Raw genomic sequence first — 20,693 nt, 5'->3', positions numbered from 1 at the left:
AGGGAGAAATGAAGGGGGGGGAAACTGGTGGGTTTCTGAGAAACAAACAGGGTTCTAGAGGGGAGGGGGTGGGGGATGGGTTAGCCTGGTGATGGGTATTAAAGAGGGCACATACTGCATGGAGCACTGGGTGTTATACGCAAATGATGAATCACAGAACACTACATCAAAAACTAATGACGTAATGTATAGTGATTAACATAATAAAATAAAATTTTAAAAAAATTTAAAGGTAAAAATCACTCTGTTTGGAGTCCGATCTTAATTCCAATTTGAAAGTCAGGGGAGTGGATACTATCCTCAGATGAATATTCTGCCACCTCAGGGTCATGAGGTCTAATATCCTTGGGGCCAATTAGAAACCTCATTGAAAGAGGAACACTGCCTTCTCAAACTCAGTTCCTTTTTCTACTTTGAATAACACTGTGGAAACAGATCCTTTTTATCATAGGAAAACTTCATTGTAAGCTGTGATGGTAACTGGTAGTTGCAGGGCAAGGAAACCATCATGTGTGGTGGGGATTGCGTTCAGCCAGAGAGGGCATGCCCCATTGAAAAAGGGCCCGCTTCTCATCTCTAGCTTATTATTGACATGTAGAAATGAGGGCAATTCAAATTTTTATAGTGTAATTTCCCACTATTTGAAAGTTCAACAATTAACTCAAATATTAAAAACAAATAAAACCCACTGTCTGGGCCAAACAAAATAAGACTTCAAACCACAAGTGTGTGACCCATACTTAAGCAATTTTCCCTTTAGGCTAAATCATCTTAATTCCAAACTTTTTCCAAATGGATCTCTAGGTCCAGACCTTTAATGAGAATCACGGCTGTACCCTTGAACTGTGTCAAGCTTTGCAGTCATCTGTGGTGGATAGGAGTTACAAATTTAACTTTTCGAAGTTGAAGTCCTACCTGGCAGATAGTTACACTATGTGCAAGCCTAATGCCCTCCTCATGCATGTCCTAAGAAATGTCTGCTATAGTAGGCAATCTCTACCCAGACCGGCACCATTGATAAGTGTTTTTCCTTAATGGAAAAGCGTATTTTCATAGCTTTTCCAGGAATATCTTGATGCCTTTAATGGAACCATAATCCGTTCCCTTATTTAATCTTCAATCACACAATGCTTATTTCACTGAATATAATGGCTTATGTACATTTTCTAATGGCCCCTAAATAAAAGACCTTTTTTAAAATTTGAAAGTGCTTCAGAGTATATATACAACGAGGAAAAGAACAGAAAAATGCCAGTTATTTAGTTGAAGTGAAAAAAAATAATGTTCAGAGTACAGAAACTTGAGTGATAAATCACTGTAATAAAATAATTAAAAAAGATTTGTCATTCTGACTATCTGAAATAGTATTTAAATTGTTCAGACATTTTACTAAAAATCTACTTAAAGAACTTTCAGATCCTATAGGAAAGTTTTTTATAAAACAATATTTTAAAATATTTTCCATGAGAATCTATTCAGAAAATGTCTTAAATGGAACTTGAAAATCAAAATTTATTGCTCATATTTGCCTTTTATGTGTTCTGGTTGGAGTTCATGGACTCTGCACAAAGTAAGCATTATTTTGAATATTTTCAGTTAGTTTAATATATAGTGTCATAAATAAAGGACAAGTTGTCTTCAGAGGCCTGCCTAGGAGTTTGGAGTGTGAAAAACATGGCACTTTGGCACTCAAAAACAATTCTCAAATGAAAATTACATAATTAAATAGAAGGACAAACAGGACACTGAATTCTTAAATGTGGAACTTTATAAAACATCAATTAAAACAAAATCACAAAACCCTAAATACAATGTGGTATCCTGGATTTGCTCATACAACAGAAAAAAGACATTCGTGGAAAACTGTTAAAATATGAATAAAGCCTGGAGTTAATAGTAATGTACCAATGTTGGCTTCTTGGTTTTGACAAATGCACCATGGGACTGTAAGATGTTAACACCAGAGGAAACTGGGTGATAGGTATATGGGAATTCTATTTTTGGAACTTTTTTGTAAATCTAAAATTATTCCAAAATAAAAAATGTCATTTAAAAAATCACAGAACAATAGATGGACTGATCTGTGCCCTTAAAGCGTCCAACAGACTAGAGTAGGCTGACAAAATCCACATGCAGCTAAGTGCCATTTGTGTATATATGTGTGGGTGGTGTGTGTATATGAAGTAGCTAGATGGGAGATGTGTGAAAACAGTTAACACACGTCAATCTTTTCCTTTGAGCCCTGCTGCTCAAAGTTTAAAAGGACATAAATGAGGGCGGAAAGTGAGTTCCTAAACATTTTATTCATAAAATAAATGTTAATAAAGTAAAATATAAATATATTTAAACTTTAGGAATTTGTCACCATGTTAAAAAAGATAGGTCATCTTAACTGGACAACTTTCAAACTTTGCTTTTTTCTGTGTGCTTTTGATTTTTTAAAACAATTTTGTGTCTTTTTGTGGTATCTTCAAATATATACCAATGAAAATGATTATGCTTTGTTTCCAAATTCTATAAAGCACAACTTTATACTCACTTCTGTCCCCTCACCAAAAAGACTACATTGTGATAGGTTTCTCTTTTGCTGTATAGAACAGAGACATTAATGAGGTGGATGAAACATGTCAGCATGCTAAATTTAATAGGTCTGCTTTCGGGCAGGATATAGTAGGTCATGGCAAGCCAACACATTCACAGCAAAACCAAAAAAGGTAAGAACTACAAAACACATATTTTTAATGATATCAGAGAGTAAGGAAATAGCATAAACAAAAATTCCAGAGAAAGGAGAACCACGTTCTGAAATAGGCGGGCAGTTGTTGGCCATCATTTTGCTTAGGGTTTAAGAATTAATCTTGACTGAGGCAGAGAGCTTCCACTGGGGAAAAGAGATCCCAGCAGATCTTTTAGCCTTCTTCTGGGCTAGAGGAATCAAAAGGAAACGTGAAGGGTCTCAGTGATAGATGATAATGGTGGGACATCTGAAATGCAAGTAGAGTCTGAATTGTGCCGAACGACATATTGACACGGTTGAGATCTCAAGAATCAGGATTAGGACACACAGATCCAACTGACACAGGTTCTATACAGTAACAAAGGGTGGAGTAGATTCAAGGCACCAATTACTCCCACCTCACCACCTGCTGTGATCGCGGCAGCCAACTGTGTCCCCTTTCCACCTCTGTACAAGCACCAATTCCTGCATCAAAGGTTCCAGCAAATGGAAACCACCAGAGGAGCAACCTCGGGTTCAGCAGGGATGGTACTGTGCGAGTGAAGAGGGCGAGGCTCCTTCCTGGAGACCAAAGGATTCTCAGATGGAAGCAGCCCAGGGTGAGCTCATCCATAGATTGACCACTGGGTGCTCTGAAGACGTCCCATGCTCCATGAGGAAAATGTATGCCAGCTGTCAGGATGACTCCACCCCAGATGACACTAAGAACTGAGTCCTGTGTGGGGCCTTCAATCTTCTGGATTAAGTAGGTGTAACATTTTTTTTCTCTCTCAGTAAAGGTGAATTCAGGATATCTGCCTCGAGGGAGCCAGCATCTTTAATTTATACACAGAGTTGCATTGAATAACAGCAGCAGCTCGGTGCTGAAAATTGTGCAAAGGTAATAGAAGAGCCAAGCTCAGCTAGTGACTCAAAAGTGGAATCATTTCTTGATGGATTCAGTCACTGTTTTTTGTTTTTTAATTGGTTTTTAAACTCCACTATTCTTGGCTTTATTCCAACATGCATTGTTCTAAGAAGCCATGGAGGGAATGTCAAATTCTAGTTTCTTGGTGCACTTCACTTGTCACCAGAAAAGAACTTAAACCTGAATCAGCAGGAAGATTTGTTCCTGGGCTTGTTAATTACAGTGAAATTGAAGAATTAAAATGCAATGTCATGACCTCAGAAAGTATTTCATTCCCTTTATTTCATCCTCATCTCAATGTATATAACCAGCCATATTTCAGTCTGGGGTTTATTTATTGCAACAAAGCAGGTATGTGGCACATGATGTAATCTCTAAACCACTTCAGCTTGGCCTATTTGTCAGTCAAGGCGAGTGCTCAATTTAGAATGGCTTCTGCTCACTCAGATCTCTCTCACATGCTCGGTGGTTAAAGAGTTAGATTTATATAAAGTTCTTGACACCACAATAAAAGAGGCCACATTTATATGAACTGCAAAGTGCAATAAAAGCTCAGAAAACCAAATAAAATCTTGAGGAACACTGCCAATATATGGGAAGACAGTATAGCATCTATTTTTATTTTATTTTGCTTTGCTGATTTGTATACTGAGTTCTCATAAATGGAAAAAAATTATATGTTCAAAAAAACCTGTTAAAGTAGCATCACATTGTTTTGTTCAATGAAGGGCTCAATTTGAATTTTGATTATAAACAATAGGAAATTGGGGCCACTTTAGAAGTTAATTTGTCACAAGTTTTTCTGGTCACAAGGAAGCATTTAATTTATACACTTTTATTCTTATAAAAGGCTCTAATAGAGGAAAATAAAACACCAAACATCAATAAATGTTATTTTAGCAAATATAATTTTTAGACGTACTATTAATTCCCATATATAAAACAGATGGCATATAGGAATACCATATGTTTAAACATAAATCCAGGGTGCCTGGGTGGCTCAGTTGGTTAAGCGACTGCCTTTGGTTCGGGTCATGATCCTGGAGTCCCTGGTTTGAGTCCCGCATCAGGCTCCCTGCTCGGCATGGAGTCTGCTTCTCCCTCTGACCCTCCCCCCTCTCATGTGCTCTCTCTCTCTCTCAAATAAACAAATTAAAAAAATATATATAAATCCATTTAGAAATACTAGCTAGATCTTTTATAGCATCTTTCTCACATGGGTCAACTACAAAGACTGTAAGAAACAGTAGTTGCCATATATTACAGATTAATATTAGTTGCAGATAATTTATAATTTTTAGAATCAAGTCAATCTTTCACACAAGTTTAGGTTCCTCTGTTACTTCCTTTCATAACATCCTGTTCATCCTTTCATTTTATTTGTTAAATTATAATAATTGATGAATCATGCAATTTTTGTTAAAGTGCTTTTCCTATTATGTTCTGAACTCCATAAGGTCTGGGACTATGTTTTCTTGTTCACTACACTTTGCTTAATATGTAGCCCAGTGCATAAAACATAGATGTGCTCAATAAAGGTGTGCTTAACGAATCAAGGACTGACAGATCTGCACCGCGGGTGGGCGAACTATGGCTCAAATCCAGCCTGTTGCCTGCTTTCTACAGCCATTAAGTTAAGAATGCTTATTTTTTTCTTCTATCTTTAAGTGGATCTATTTTTCAAATGGTTATTTAACTACCTAAATAGCAGCCTCAGTTTTGCTTGTTGGCCCATAAATTCTAAAATATTTACTATTTGGCGCTTCAAGAAAAATGTTTCCTGACCCTGATTTAGACCACCCCTGTCCAAAAGAACTATGACAATGATGGAAATATTACATATCTGTGCCCTCCAACAGGATAGCCACAAACCACATATGGCTATTGACCACATGAAATTTGTCCAGTGTGACCGAGAAATGCAACTTTTCATTTTAAATAATTTAAATAAGCCCATGTGGCTAGCAGCTAGTGTATTAGCAGCAGATCTAGATATACAAAAGAAGAGATATCATGTAAACACAGTGAACACTTACTGGGAGATCAAACATATCTTTGGAAAAAATGAAAAATATTTGAAGTTAGTTTGGCCTTTCTGGCAAAAAATTGAATAAAAAATAAGATAAATTATCATCAGTTCATTAAAACAACTAACATTATGACAGTACAAGACCCAAAGGTAAAGATTAATTCATTTAATTTGGCAGTTACACAGACACTCATTTAAAATAAGTGGTGGTTGGTTCTTCATTTACTATGAATGAAAAAAAATTATTTTGGATAAGGCAGATAATGTTACTGTTCTATAAACGAGTAAATGAAGGACACTGCTTTTATGAAGATTTTGAAGTTTCTCTTTGCTTTATTGAAAGACACATCACTCACAAAGAAATTCTTGAAATACATAGAATGCTGTTAAAGCAAAATGTTCTCCAGCACAGTAGGAAAACATTAGAGCACATAAACAAGTAAAAACAGCAATATAATCCAACAGTATCCTCAAACAGCATTAAAACAGGTATTAAAGTGGCCTGAGAAGTAAAGATTCAAATTGCAAAGTGAAGTTTAAACACCCACATTCACATGTGATTTCAAGTCTTTAAGTTGAGAAGCGATTATAAGGAAATCTGAAATATGTGCTATTTAGGATTGAAATTGTTTGCTGCTGTTATTTATAACACTTAAAGTAAGTTTAAAAATTTAAAAATTAGAGTATATTTCCTTTTCTTGCTTATACTGTTTCTTACATGTCTATGTATGAAATAATATCTCCCTGAGTAAAACTACTTTGGCTGCCGCCTTTTATTTCAAATGATTTTATCATTAGGGAAAAATTTGAAATCATGGTGGACAAATAATCCCTTAATGCTTTTCCTGGCTAGCAAGTAATTTGTCAAAGCAATTCAATTTCCAAATAGCGTACAAACTCAATAAGACACTGAGCCAATGCATCTGTTCCTCTCTGTAGAGTATGCACAAATGCCTTTCATTTTGGGGGAAAATCCTAAGACTGAATTCTTTGAAAGGACAATTTAGCTCTAGTAACAAAATACCATTTATAATGTCTCTCTGATAAAACTTTAGAATTTTTTAAAAAGTCAAGTTTTATTTAGATGCAATTATTTATATGCAGCAATATTCACCCTTTTTAAGTGTACTGTTTAATGTATTTGACAAACATACAAATCACGCATTCACCACCCAAATTAACATATGGGACATTTTCATCACCCCAGAAAGTTCCCTTATGCCCCTTTGTAGACGATCCCTTTCTTTACACACAGCCCACTGGCAACCAGTGACCGATCTGTTTTGTTTCTATGGTTTCAACTTTTCTAGAATGTCATACAAATGGAATCATACAGAATGTAACCTGTTGTGTCTGTCTTATTTCACTTAGCCACTTAGCGTAATGCTTTTGAAATTCATCCATGTTATTGCATATACATGTAGTCCATTGCTTGTTGTTGAGAAGTATTCCATCGTATGAATATATCATAATAATTTTATCCATTCTGCTGGTGATAGACTTTCAGCTAAGCAACTATTAACATTTGCTGTGTGGACATATGTTTTCGTTTCTCTTGGGTAAATATCTGTGAGTGGAATTGCTGGGTCATATGGTAAGTGTATGTTTAACTTTATAAAAAATCTGCCAAACTGTTCTCCAAAATAACTGTAGCATTTGCATTTGCCTGAGCAATCTTCAGAGCTCTCTTTGTTTTATGTGGGCTCTAACAATATTATCAATCCTTCTAATTTTAGTCATTTGAAAGGTTGTGTAGTGGTATCTCCCTGCCTCCTTGTGCTTTTAATTCATATTTTCTTGATGATTAATGATGAATATTTTTACACATGTTCATTGCCAGTTGTATATATTTCTTGGTGAAATATTTGTTCAAATCTTTTGCCTTTCTTTTTACTGAGGTTTTCTGTGTGTGTGTGTGTGTGTGTCTATTTTTGTATTCTGAATACAAGCTCTTTATCAGGTAGGAGCTTTGCTAATTTTTCATTTCTTTTACCAATCTGTGGACTGTCTTTTCATTTTCTTAACATGTCTTTTGAAGGGCAGACATTTTAAATTTGATGAAGTCCAATCTGTGAAATCTTCACTTACGGTTCATGTTTTTGGTGCCAAGAAATCTTTCCTTAACCAAAGGTCACAAATATTTTTTCCTATGTTGTCTTCTAGCAGTTTTTTACCTTCAGGTCAAAGATCCATTTCAAGTAACCTGTATGTGATATGTGGTAAAGGTTAAGCTTTTTTGGTTTTTCATTTTGATATGCAGTTGTTTGCAACACTTGTTGAAAAAAGTATTTAAATCCACTGAATTGCTTTGGCAGCTTTGTCAAAAGTCAACTGACTGAACAGGTGTGGGCTGATTTCTGAGCTCACTAGTCTGTGCCATTCATCTATATAATTATCTTTAAACAAATACCACCCTGCTGTTATTACTGAAGTTTTCTAGTGAGTCTTGTAGACTGTTGTATTTTATATAAATAAAGTGGATATTGATATCCTTCAGAAACCTAAGTACCTCTGAAACAGTTGTTCACTATGGAGTGTAAGTGGAGACCTCACTGATTTGAGAAGATACCATTCCTCCAAAGATGAAAGAATTGCTATTCTTGGTAGTTACTTTAGGTGCTCTGTTTCCCTGTGTTCCACAGACAGGGGACTGACTGAGCCCAGGGGATCCACAGATAGAATTCAGGGCATCCGTGATCTTGGGAGCTTGGAGAAAATGTTCCTCTTTATTCTAAGTGCTAATCGTAATTTAGGGTTTCCTTCAGTTCTAACGTGGACAACAAACCTCAGCAGTACTGGTAGTGCTTGCGACTCTTGCCAGGAGAAAGTACAGATATTTCTGTGTCACATTACATTATGGCCGGGATCTTCAAATATTGTTCACATTTACTGTTACTTAAAAATTAGAGTTTTAGAACTGCTACATGATCTTTTTATTCAATGAGTTAATAAACACACACATACTACTAAATTATAACTTTAAAAAAAATTTTTAGTAACGATCTCAATATCATTGGTTTCCTTTGTCATATTATGTATTTCACTTTGTATTTAAAAGAAAATGTTTGAGAAGAGGCCCAAAGACATTTCCAGATGGCCAAAGGGGTCCATGGCACAGAAATGGTTTAGATTTGCCCTCTGTATTCCCATTTCACAGACCTACTACTTAGGCTGTCTTGCAATAAAAGTGTCTTTACTACTTCAGTTTAGAATATTGCACTATTACCAGCTCTGCGTTATTTCATCTTACACTATATATAATCATAATATATTGTATGTTATTTCATCTTATTAAGAAAGTTTCAATAAACCTTCATTAAACATGTGAGATTAGACAATGTTGCAGGTCAGAACCTGGAGATTCAAAGGTGTATCACATGGTTCTAGCCTTTGAGGAACTTAGGTTCCACTAGGCAGATAAGGAAGTAGGCATGCAATTTACATTCTATGTGCCCTAATAAGCATACATGGGAGTGACCAAGATGATGTTCTTACCCTTCACTTGGGTGGTGGTGGAAGTATGGGCAGAATATCAGCAAATGCTTCCCACAGGAATTGACACATATGAGGACACCTGGAGAATAAGAAAGCAGTAACTAGGATGGGAAGAGACTATGTCAGACAGAGGAAACATGAGCAAACATTCAACTCAACTCTGCCTGGAGCCCTGGGACAGAAGAATGGCCAAGGGAGGAATTATGCATTGCTTATCCCCAACTCCCCTAGGAAATGTCAAGGAAGACAATCATTCTCACAATGTAGAAGCTGAAACAGCTTCCCCCACTTTTTTTTTTTTTTTTAAGATTTTATTTATTTGACAGAGAGAGACACAGCAAGAGAGGGAACACAAGCAGAGGGAGTGGGAGAGGGAGAAGCAGGCCTCCCGCCGAGCAGGGAGCCTGATGCGGGGCTCGATCCCAGCACCCTGGGATCATGACCTGAGCGGAAGGCAGACGTTTAACGACTGAGTCACCCAGGTGCCCCCAGCTTCCCACTCTTGATTAGAATATTCAGCTTGCATTTACCAGGCAAAAGTTCTTTTTCCCAGGTCCTTTCCCCAGAAGCTGTTAAAGTGCTGGGCCCTTGGCCAATGGAACCCTTCTTGCAAGGGCCCCTCCCTATTTCCTGTGCCTTCTTCAGGGTGCCCTCCCCAGGCTCTCTTAGTGTGTCTCCTAGGCTGTAGCCAGTTTCCTTTACTCCTAGACTGTGGGTGGCACATGATCATGCACTTAGCGTGGGCAAAGGGCAGGAACACCTGAATACGGATTCATAGCCCTGATCTCTCCTTTAGCACTTCAGTCCCGGAGGACCCAGGCTAGAGCAGCAAGATCCTCTCCCATCCTGGATTGAATGAGTCATTTATTACATCCTAAACAGAGATTGTTACTAAGAAACATTCCTATTTAAACTGTCCTCAAGCCGGGCAGCAGCAGGGGCTGCTCAGCTAATTAGGGACTAATTGACTCTTTAGCAATGTTATCAGCTGTGACAGAGTCTTTCCTGCCTGTGTCTGCCAGGGTACTGGGACCATTCTCTGTGATGGGCTCCATTTTCACTTTGTTTATCAGGATCCAAATGGAGCAAATTCCAGCCTCATATCCCTGATATCCCGTGAAGATAGGAGTGTAGATGTAAAATCTTTATATTTTTGAGGGTTTCTGTTTAGTCCGGGAAATTGTTTCATCTTGCTCAGTGATCCTTATGGGAAATAGACGGTCTACCTTTTAGAGGTTTCTGCTTACAATTACTGAGGCAACATTACACTTTCTGAGGAAGAGGACGGTGACCTTTCTTGCTCTTGTGTAGGAGAGGATTTTTTTTTTCCGTTTTTGTTAGGCATTTTTAATTACGACCATAAAATTTCATGACTTCACTTACCTGGCATTATTCTTTTCTCTCAGAGGAAGGGCTAGTTTTTTCCCATGGAGGATCAGTGTATTCATTTCCTCCCTTTTCTCCACAGCATGTTCTGAACGTGTTCACTGCTAGGCATAGGACAAACAGTAAAAATGATATGTTTTCTGCCCCTCCAGGATGGACGGAGGAACAAACATTTTAAAAGTAAGTGCAATGAAGTCATATTCATCTGTACAAAGTTAGGACATCATAAAAAAGACAGTGACTTATATGTGGAGAAAACATCGTAAATATTAAAGGACAATGTAGGAATGTGTTGACTAGAAGAGAAAGGGATGTTAGCCTTCCTAGGAGGGATCAGTGAGGGCAAAGTCCAGATGGAGGCAACACTTGAGATACTGTGGGAGTCACAGAAAGTCTGGATACTTTGCAACTATGGTTAGATGGAGTGCAGCAAAAGATTATGTTGATGAAGTAACCAGGAAAAGCATCATGGAAGATTTGGATGCCATGCTGAAGAGTTTGGATTTTCCTGTAAGAAAATGGGAAGGCCATAGAAGAGTTATCAGCGGGGGTAGGAGATTGATGCCAAGGAAACCAGGAGGTTCTTATGAGGCTCTGAACTTAGAGAGTAGGCGTGGCACTGGAGAGGGGAGGCAGTGAAGAGAAACGTAAGAGATTGAATGACAATGACTTAATGTTTAAACGGTTTGGAAGGAGAGAGGAGTCTAGTGTGATTTTGGTTTTCAGTGGCAAGTTTCCTTCACTGAAAAGGAGTATCAGAGGAGAAGTGCTTTTGACAGGAAAGTTTAATTTTAGGCATGTTGATTTTGAGGTGCTAGGGAAATACCCATGGGAAATGGCAATGTCCTTCAGGCAGTTGGGTAAACATGCCCAAAAGCTCAGGAGAGAGATTCAGGAGGGAGAGCTAGCCTAGAAATTAAATCTGAGTGAGCATCATCAGATACAGGCAGTTTTGGAAGCCATGACCATGTTTCTTGGAAAGCATATAGATTGAAAAAGGCCCAAGAACAGCCCTCAAAGGAAAAAACTAATATTTGAATGACAAACAGAATAGTCTGCAAAGAAGGCTGGGAGTGAACAAAGAGTGGAAGGAGAAAACTCTAAAGTGGCTCTTTTGGCTTCTGGGAAGCAAGTTCTTGGGGGTCAGATGTTCCCTCCACCTCCCTAAATCTTATGGCCTGTTTCTCTCTGTATTGGCTTTATCTCTTCTCTCTCAGGATGTCTTCCTCTGCTCATTTGTAGTTTCTGACCCTCATAATTTTGGGTTCACATGGTCAAATGTTGCCTCCAGAATCTCTTTATACAACATGACCTTTTAGCTCCCATGCCAAAGTGTTTTCTATTTCAATTCCTAAGAAAGAGAGAATCTGATAGGTCTGACTCTTCTTTTTGAGCCAGGTCACAATCAGGGATCTAGACCACCTTGACCAGGTGTCTACTCTCACTCCTATCACCTGTGGTCTTAGTATAAAATATGGCTGCCCAGGTTCACCCTTTGGTGAAAGAAGAAAAGAATGTGGTCAAGTTGAATGACAGCTATAGTTTAAGAAAGTTTAAAGATGCAAATCCTCAACAATGGCAGATACCATAGCATGGTCAAGAAAGAGTCCTTTGGCTCTAATGATATGGATGCCAGCAAGGGCACTGGCCAGTTGCTGGGATGGCAGAGAGGCATCTGGTTGCTCTGAACTGGCAATGAATAAAGGCAGGAAGTGGAGACATAGAGTTGTGGCTTCCCCTCAACCATGATCTTAACCTCAAACTTTATAATAAAAAGGCAAGGAAGGGGGGTGATATTGATACAGAACACAGAGTCTAGCGGTAGTTGTCCTTTTTTTTTCCTTCTCAAACATCTATTTTATTTTTTAGGTATTTGCCCTTGTTCTGGAGTATAACTGTGGGTCAGGACTTACGAGCACAGATAACAGAATTACCCTTAGAAAAATAAAGTATCTCTTCAAATGAGACTGTGGGAAGGAGGGCAGGAGAAATGATGTGGGTGATCTATAGGAAAGGTAAGAGGTTGGCAAAGGGCACCTAAGTCTACTCTGCAAAGTCTCTCTCTCTTCACTTCAACCTTATCTAACACAGGCCTTTATATACTTTCTTAGCCAAATGAACAAACAAACTCCGGTAGTGGCTAAAAGTTTGTAGCCATGAGGTTCTTCCATGTTCCTGGAGAAGAAGGGGAGCAGTGATATAATGAAATAATACTGATCTTGGGAGCCAGAAAACCTGGGTCACCTTGGGAAAATTATGTACATGTCTTTGAATTCCACTGTAGAGCGGGAATGTTTTACTTACTGACACGGGTATATCAATATACTGTGGAAACTTAGAAGAAGGAAAAATTAAGCCTGCTAAGGTCACTTGGGGAAGAGTTCCAGAGAAACTGGCTTTTGAGGTGGGTCATGAAATATGAGTAGAGCTCATAGAGCTCACCAGGCTAGAAGGTAAGGAAAAAGGGGTTTGACTCAGGCTAAGTGTACAACATCATACACAGAATGTGACCATCAGAGGCCTGGAATAATAATTATCATACACAGAAAGCAACCATCAGAGGCCTTTATGGCCTCTGAATCACCAAAAACTTGGAACTACATGCCTTCGCCTTGTCACCTGAACAAAACACATGCACTTCCCATCAGCTAGCCCCATCATGTTCTTCTGTCTACACTGCTGAGTTCTTCCTTCTTCTCTCTCATTCTCCCACTGCTGCTGTCCTTTTCCACTGAGGCCTTCATCTTTTTCACCATATACCACTTTCCCTGAAGCTTAACATTTGTTTATTGTCAATTGATGCTATTTTCCTACATAAATTCTCTGAATAGCGTTTTTTTTTCCAAGTACTCTTCTCTCTCTAGATATTCTTCCTCAGTAATCACTTGAATACTCATAACTTAGACAACCATTTATGGATCTTGAGCTCTAACTTTCCTATGGGCTCTAGGTTGCATATTGGATATCTTTATCATTTGGGTGTTGCACAGACACAGCATACCCAAAATATTGAACAATAATCCTAATTCTCAAGCAAACCTAGACTTTCTTCCTCAGTAAATGGCCATACTACTCAGCTAGCCAACCAAACTAGAAACTTGGAGGGAGGTGAAAGGTGGGTATCCTGGACTTCATTCTCTCCCTCACCTATGATACACAATCAGTAACCAAGTCATGATAATTTTACCCCTTGGATTATTATTTTTTTTCTTTTCCACTTCTACTTCCTCTGCCTTAATCCAGGCATTATCACTTTTCACTTAGGTTTCTGAAATGGGCTCCTGTTTTTCTGGCCTCCCTCCAATCCATCCTCTAGCCTATTGCACAGTGATTTTTCTAAAATAGAAATATAATCATATCACTCTCTTCTTAAACTCCCTCAATGAATCCTTATACTGTGAGAGGAAATGTATCTCTTTAGCATGGTATTCAAGGTCTTCTAGATCTAGGATCCTGTCAAACCTCTTTGTGGTCTTATCTCCATACTCACCGTTCACATCAAATCTACTTTCAGGCCCCTATAGAGACATGCCGTCTCATGTTTTTGTAACAATTGTTGCTAATCCTTATTAAGAGGTTACTATTCGAAGGTCTCTGTTAATTGATCTATTCCTTCTCACAACCCCAAGTGGTCTGTTACTATTTCCCCCACCAGTTGACAGACAGAAAAAAGGAGGCACAAATTAGTTAAGTAACCTAACCAAGGTCACACAGCTAGTGAGGGACACAACTAGAATTTGAACGCTTATCAGTCTCTCTCTAGAATCCATTCCTTTAACCACTATATATAGCATTACCACACTGTCCCTTCTTCTGGAAGACCTTTCTTTTTTCACTTTCCTTACCTCATACTTACTCTTCATCCACTTAATCTGGCTTCTCCTTCCATCAAAATTCTGAAAAATCTCTCACAAAAAATATCAGTGAACTCCAAAGGAAAATTTTCCATTCTCTTCTTACTTGATCTCTCAAATGCTTTCAACCACTGGTCACTCCATAGGCCCTGAAATATCTTCTTCTGTGGTTCATATGATGATATATTCTTGGTCTTTCTAGTTTATCTCTGAATGTGCTTTCTCAGCCTCCTTTATTGCTCATCCTCCTCTACAGAATCTTCATACTGGAGTCATTAAAGATTCAGTCCTAGTTTCCCCATTCTTCTCTCCCTGTGCTTTTTGCACTGAGTATCTCATCCATATCCTAGCTTCAATTTCCATCTACATGTTGATAACTTCTAAACTTGCATTCATGCTTCCCTTTGTTCTATATTGACCCTTACACACCAGTGCTTCTTTAACATTGCTTGAATTTCTCAAAAGCACGCTACACTCAACATATTCAAAATGGAATTGTCAGTTTTCTCCCAAAGATTGTTCTTCAGTGTACCTTAGCACCATCTTTCATCTAGTCAAATGATCTAGACAACTGTTATAGCCCATCGACCAAAGAGGACTAGGAAAAAACCCTGTAGTCCAAGTTAGATTTATTTCACTTACTGCAGCTGAGGGAATGCACTCCAGAGGAACTGTAGGTTGGCTCAATAGAGTTTTAGGAGCTTCTTTTAGGATTTAGGTAGGCCTGTATTGCATGGTTATAGAGAGGATTTAAAACCATGGGATCCAGTTTTGAATTGGAGATTGTCAAAAAGCTAGGGAAATTCAATGACTGGTTTTGCTTTTTTCTTTATTTATTTTATTTGAGAGAGAGAGATAGCATGTGTGTGCATGTGCAAGAGCAGGGGCGGAGGGAGAGGGAGAGAGAGAATGTCAAGTAGACTTCATGCTGAGTGCAGAGCCTGCCATGGGGCTTGATCTCAGGACCCTGAGATCATGACCTGAGCTGAAATCAAGAGTTGGATGCTTAACTGACTGCACCACCCAGGTGCCCCTTTGCTTTTTTTTAAAAAAAAGCAGGATCATTATGGGGCGCCTGGGTGGCTCAGTCGTTAAGCGTCTGCCTTCGGCTCAGGTCATGATCTCAGGGTCCTGGGATCGAGCCCCGCATCGGGCTCCCTGCTCGGCAGGAGGCCTGCTTCTCCCTCTCCACTCCCCTTGCTTGTGTTCCCTCTCTCGCTGTATCTCTCTCTGTCAAATAAATAAAAATCTTTAAAAAAAAAAAAAAGCAGGATCATTAAAGTGGCCTGAGGGTGATCACTGCTAAAGAAGTAGGAGTTAAGATAACATGTTAGAAGAAAGGATGTTGAGAATGACTTTGTCTCTTGTTCCAAGCATGCCACTGAGTGAATATTATCCATAATTGTCATTTATTTTACATTTTAGTATCTCCAAGTTTTAGCTAGGTACTTTTGGTAAAAATGACTTGAAGTCTCAGCTTTAATTTTCCAGTACAAAAAATAAAAGAATTATCCATTATTATTTCAGACTGAAAATTCAAAATTACATATAGTTTTAGTTGCACACATATTTTCCTTTACTTTAGTACTGAAACATTTTTTAGGCTTCTAAGAAAAACCCCCAAATATTATTCTAGTCATTTGCAAAAAGAGTTCCATCTGATTGGCAGACTATGATACCTACCCATTTAGAGGCAGGAAAACCAAGAAATCATCAATTGCTTGAGGTCTACAGGGTTATACATCCACCATTATCTTGCTTTTCTCAAGAGGAAACTGAAAAAATGGAAGAAGGCCAACACAGAAGACCCTCAAATGATCAAGTGGTAAGACAGTCACTGTAGTGGTTAGGTGGTTAGACTCTCAAGCCAGAACACCTGGATTTGAATCGTGACTTTACTGTTCCATAGCTTTCTTCCTGCGTCCTCCTACTTGGAGCAAGTTGCTTGACCTCTCTGTATCTGAATTTCCTCTACAGTAAGCGGCAGAAATAATATAGTCCCTTCCTCTTAGGATTATTGTGAGGATTGAGTAAGTTAATAAAGTGCTTAGAACAGCACCTAGCACGGCATAGGCACTCAATAAATATTTACTTGGCATTATTATTATAATCCATCATGTCATTTGGAGTTTAAAAAACCTTTTAAAAATTGAGTAGTTGCCAAGGACACACTGTATGAATGGTATGTATGTGTGTAAGAGAAATATAAAGTTGGAGTCACCTCTAAAATTTTTTAAACATATCTGGCCACTCAAGAAGACTCCTTCAGAGAGCTGCTCAGATGCCAGCACATTTGAGAATAGTGAATCTAGAATTATGTTAACATATTGGAACCTTCCATGGAGACTGGGATGGTGAAAGAGCAATTTGAATAGTAGACTTCCAAAACTGTCAAGGAAATTGACGATGTATTCCTGCTTGCCAGGAAGGGGCTTATGCAACACCTTTGGACTGAATATGAGGCCAATAAAAATGAACTTCTGGGGAGATTCAATGAAATCTGTAACTGAAGTGGCCCCATTCTTCTCTTCCTGTCAAGCTGGCCATTTTGACATCTATTAACTAATACATGTAAGTGGGGTAAATATTTTTTTGATTATGACATCTGTTTAAATGGGCCTTCGGTGTCTGTTCATACTTTCATTTAAACTATATGCTGTTAGCATTTACTAGATTGGAGGTGGTTTCTTCAGTCCAGAGAAGAGGTTTACAACAAAGATTATAGATTATTTTTTATAATCATATAGAGCACATAAGAAGGTTCTTTGTATTTATTTTTTTATTTCGTGACAGGCCATTTGTGCATTTTTGGAGGGTATGTTTGAATTAAGTTTATTGGCACATTTATGTAGAAGACTTGTTATCTTAATTGATTTCTGTCAAGTCATTCATATTGTCATTGCCTATGCTTCCTTGTATTTTATGTACAAATATCTAGGTTGGAGACTATTCAAGAGGCTAGAAACAACCTAAAGGTCTAACAATAAAATAATGGGCAAATAGAATATATCTCATTAGGATGGACTTCTATGAAGTCATTAAAAATGATCATTATGAAGGCAGTGTAGAATCATGGGAAAATGTTTCTTATACAATATTAGGTAAAAGAGGCAAAATACAAAGGGTATGTTGACTGTTAAGGCAAATACAAACAATATATGCATTTGGACCAACTGAAAATAACTACTTGAAAGTGGGAATATGAGTAATTTAAATATATTTTCTTCACTTTTTAACAAAAAAAGAAAAAGTAAAGAGCTTTAAATGGCATGACCAAATTATTTAAGAGCCAAATTCCTCGCTCATTTTTCATGGATTTGTAAAAATGACAGGTTGTGTGTTAAGGCAACTTGAACTTCAGCCCAAAAACCTGACTTGTTTGCCTCAATAGATTCACTGTATTTTGACTTTCTTAATAAATTCTGTGCAAATTTTAATGACAGGGGTTTGCTATCTTTATTAATATGAAAAGATCTCCTGGGTGAAAAGATACCATAATCAGAGATAAACAGGAGAAGCACAGCATATGGTGTGTAATGTCCACCAAAAGTATTATAAAGGCCTTTTGAGGAGTTGTTCATAGTTGCTATATATATTTTTTAGAAGTTAGAGTTTTGAGGGATACATAGATAAAATACAGAATATTTTCACATTCTTAAAATTTACTTCCACAATAAATCTTTTACATTACAATTAAAAGACACTGCCATAGTCAGTTGTGAGAAATGGTTGCAAAAAACCCACAACTCAAACCAAAAATTTATTAACAAGTCCTTTTGGAGTAATGCTGTTAAAGAATGTCAGCTGAAGGCAGAGGGGGTTTGTGAAAATCTGGTTTCCTTTGTATTTATTCTTTGGCAGTGACTGAAGAAAGGGGGATCTAACCTTCTTAGATACAGACCTCTTGAGCATGAGCCAAGATGTAGGTCCATTTATGGCAAGGTTGTGAGTACCCTTAAGATTTGCATGCTCCCCAACACTGAAACGGAATGCAGCAGACACTACAGAGCCTGGCAGGGTATTCTGTGTTCTTGGGCATAAAACTATCTCAGGGGAACCATTTTAAGACTGACTTATTAAATGATAAACTCTTGGGGATCCCCTTAAAACACCCATTCTAATCGAGTAGATTTGGGGTGGGGACTGAGGTCCTGCATTTGAACAAGCTCCCAGGTGATGCTGATGCTGTTGGTTCATGGATTGCATTTTTGAGTAATAAGTTCTAAGCTTGGTTTACTTGAGAAAAATAAGTGATGCAGGAAATACCCTGCTTAATCTTTGCTTCCCATATATTATCTATAACTGGAAACTAATCTTTGGACAGGGAAGTATATCATGGAGTGGACTCCAATTTTTATTTCTCTAGTGTCCAGAAAGATCAGTATTGGTAACTAAGAAATACATCTTGTAACTCTTATGTTGAAATCTTAATGCATTGCTCTGTGCTCACCAGCTTTTGGGAATGTTACTGCCCTTAACATTTGGTGGACATCTGCTTGGATGGCTACTTTTGAAATTTTGCTTTGGAATTTTGAAATTTCATTTATAAACAGATCTCTTTATAAAATCCCTTCTCTGATTCTTTTCATACGATATGTAAATGTCAAAGAATTTGGTATTTAATAATCAGCAATTGTCTTTAGATTTGTTTTTAGTAATTCATTAAGATTTAATTAAAATTAAAATTAATGTCTTGGGCAGGAAACTTCTTGGTTTTCATTGATCTTCCTAACTTATTCTTTTAAAAGATTTTATTCATTTATTTGTCAGAGACAGAGAGACAGAGAGAGACAGAGTCAGGCAGAAGGAGAAGCAGACTCCCTGCTCAGTAAGGAGCCTGATGTGGGATTCAATCCCAGGACCTTAGGATCATGACCTGAGCTGAAGGCAGACGCTTAACCAATTGAGCCACCCAGGCATCGCAGATCTTCTTAACTTATAATTAACCACTATACTAGTGTTCTGTTCTTTCAAAAGTGTCCTCACGATGCAATTTTTAATTTTAAATTACGAAGTTCTGATTATACCTTATCATATACTTATGAGACAATAAAAACTAAGTATGAGATATAGTACCCAAAGTAGTAAAAATGAATACATTATTTCGAATGTCAATGGGATTCTTATTTTTGAATCATTTTTTTTAAACCTGCGAACAGTGAGCTGAAATAGCTCTTAAATGTATTTCCTGTGAGAACACATCTTTATGGAAAACATATCTACATTTTTTTAATTTGCTTTATTTGTATAGTTTTCAATATAGTACTAGACCTTAATTCTCTGGCTCACAAAAATTTGGAGACCACAAAGGTAGACAAAAGGAAAAAAACAAAAGGGTGGGCTTTAAGCAGATACTGGGCATTCAAATCACTATGCTTTCAGGATAATAATTAAATTCCTAGAGTGAATGAGGAATGGGTAAATGATTCTAAAGTGTTACTGCTTGCTCCTTGGGTGTATAATACTGTTATGATTATTAAGGATCTATATCCCTAATGCATGTTATTAAATTGCTTTGTTGTTCTAAAGATTGCAGTAAGTGTGAAAGCAACGAGCAGTCAGTTCACAGATGTTCAATGAAGTTTTGTTGGACTTTCTAATGTCTTACTTGATGAGAAACACATATACTCTGTTCTTTGAAAAGTTACAGAAATTTGGTCTTCTGTTTCCTATCTTTCCAAGATGGCACTTCTCATCTGGCCAACAAACAGCTATCCTATCCTCCTTACGCATTTGTATCTCTCTACAACAGAGAGGCTGGAATCTAAAAATCAGGACATAAATGTGTATACGATGTCACTCCATGAGGCTACTATGACCTATGACCATCAGAGGCTCTGTAACATTGCTTTATTTACTTAACAAAACTCCATGAGATTTAGTTTTAATTTTCATAAAAGAATGCTAAGGAGATCTTGGTTGAATTTACTATGGTTTCATTAATCTTAAAGTTAGGAATTATGCTATTAACAGCAGTAATTTTAAAGAAATCCTTTCTTCTCCAAGCATCTGCAACCAATTTTTTAGAATGAAAACACACTACCAATAATCTCATTAACAAAAATTGATATTAAAACTGTGCTAGAGGGGCGCCTGGGTGGCTCAGTTGGTTAAGCGACTGCCTTCGGCTCAGGTCATGATCCTGGAGTCCCGGGATCGAGTCCCGCATCAGGCTCCCTGCTCGGCGGGGAGCCTGCTTCTCCCTCTGACCCTCCCCCCTCTCATGTGCTCTCTGTCTCTCTCATTCTCTCTGTCTCAAATAAATAAATAAAATCTTTAAAAAAA

General features: G+C 37.7%; 1 protein-coding gene across 8 annotated transcripts in view; it reads right to left on the bottom strand.

Moving 5' to 3' along the window:
* The window catches only part of METTL25 (methyltransferase like 25), a 155,026-nt gene that overhangs the window by 19,165 nt on the left and 115,168 nt on the right, over window positions 1-20,693 (bottom strand). The window contains exons 13-16 of one of the 8 annotated variants that reach the window (XM_081822160.1): window positions 16,092-16,183; window positions 10,552-10,658; window positions 8,202-9,395; window positions 7,573-8,039 (exon numbers count right to left, since the gene is read on the bottom strand). The gene's annotated coding sequence lies outside the window, so the exon portion shown is untranslated. Of the gene's footprint in view, window positions 1-7,572; window positions 8,040-8,201; window positions 9,396-10,551; window positions 10,659-16,091; window positions 16,184-20,693 lie in introns of those variants that run through there. The other 7 variants (XM_081822159.1, XM_081822154.1, XM_031021112.2 and 4 more) reach the window with 7 other exon arrangements.

This window comes from Leptonychotes weddellii, chromosome 5, assembly GCF_054177405.1.
Source record: "Leptonychotes weddellii isolate Sample4059 chromosome 5, ASM5417740v2, whole genome shotgun sequence".
NCBI classification, from domain to species: Eukaryota; Metazoa; Chordata; class Mammalia; order Carnivora; family Phocidae; genus Leptonychotes; species Leptonychotes weddellii.
This window is presented reverse-complemented; position numbering and strand designations above follow the sequence as displayed.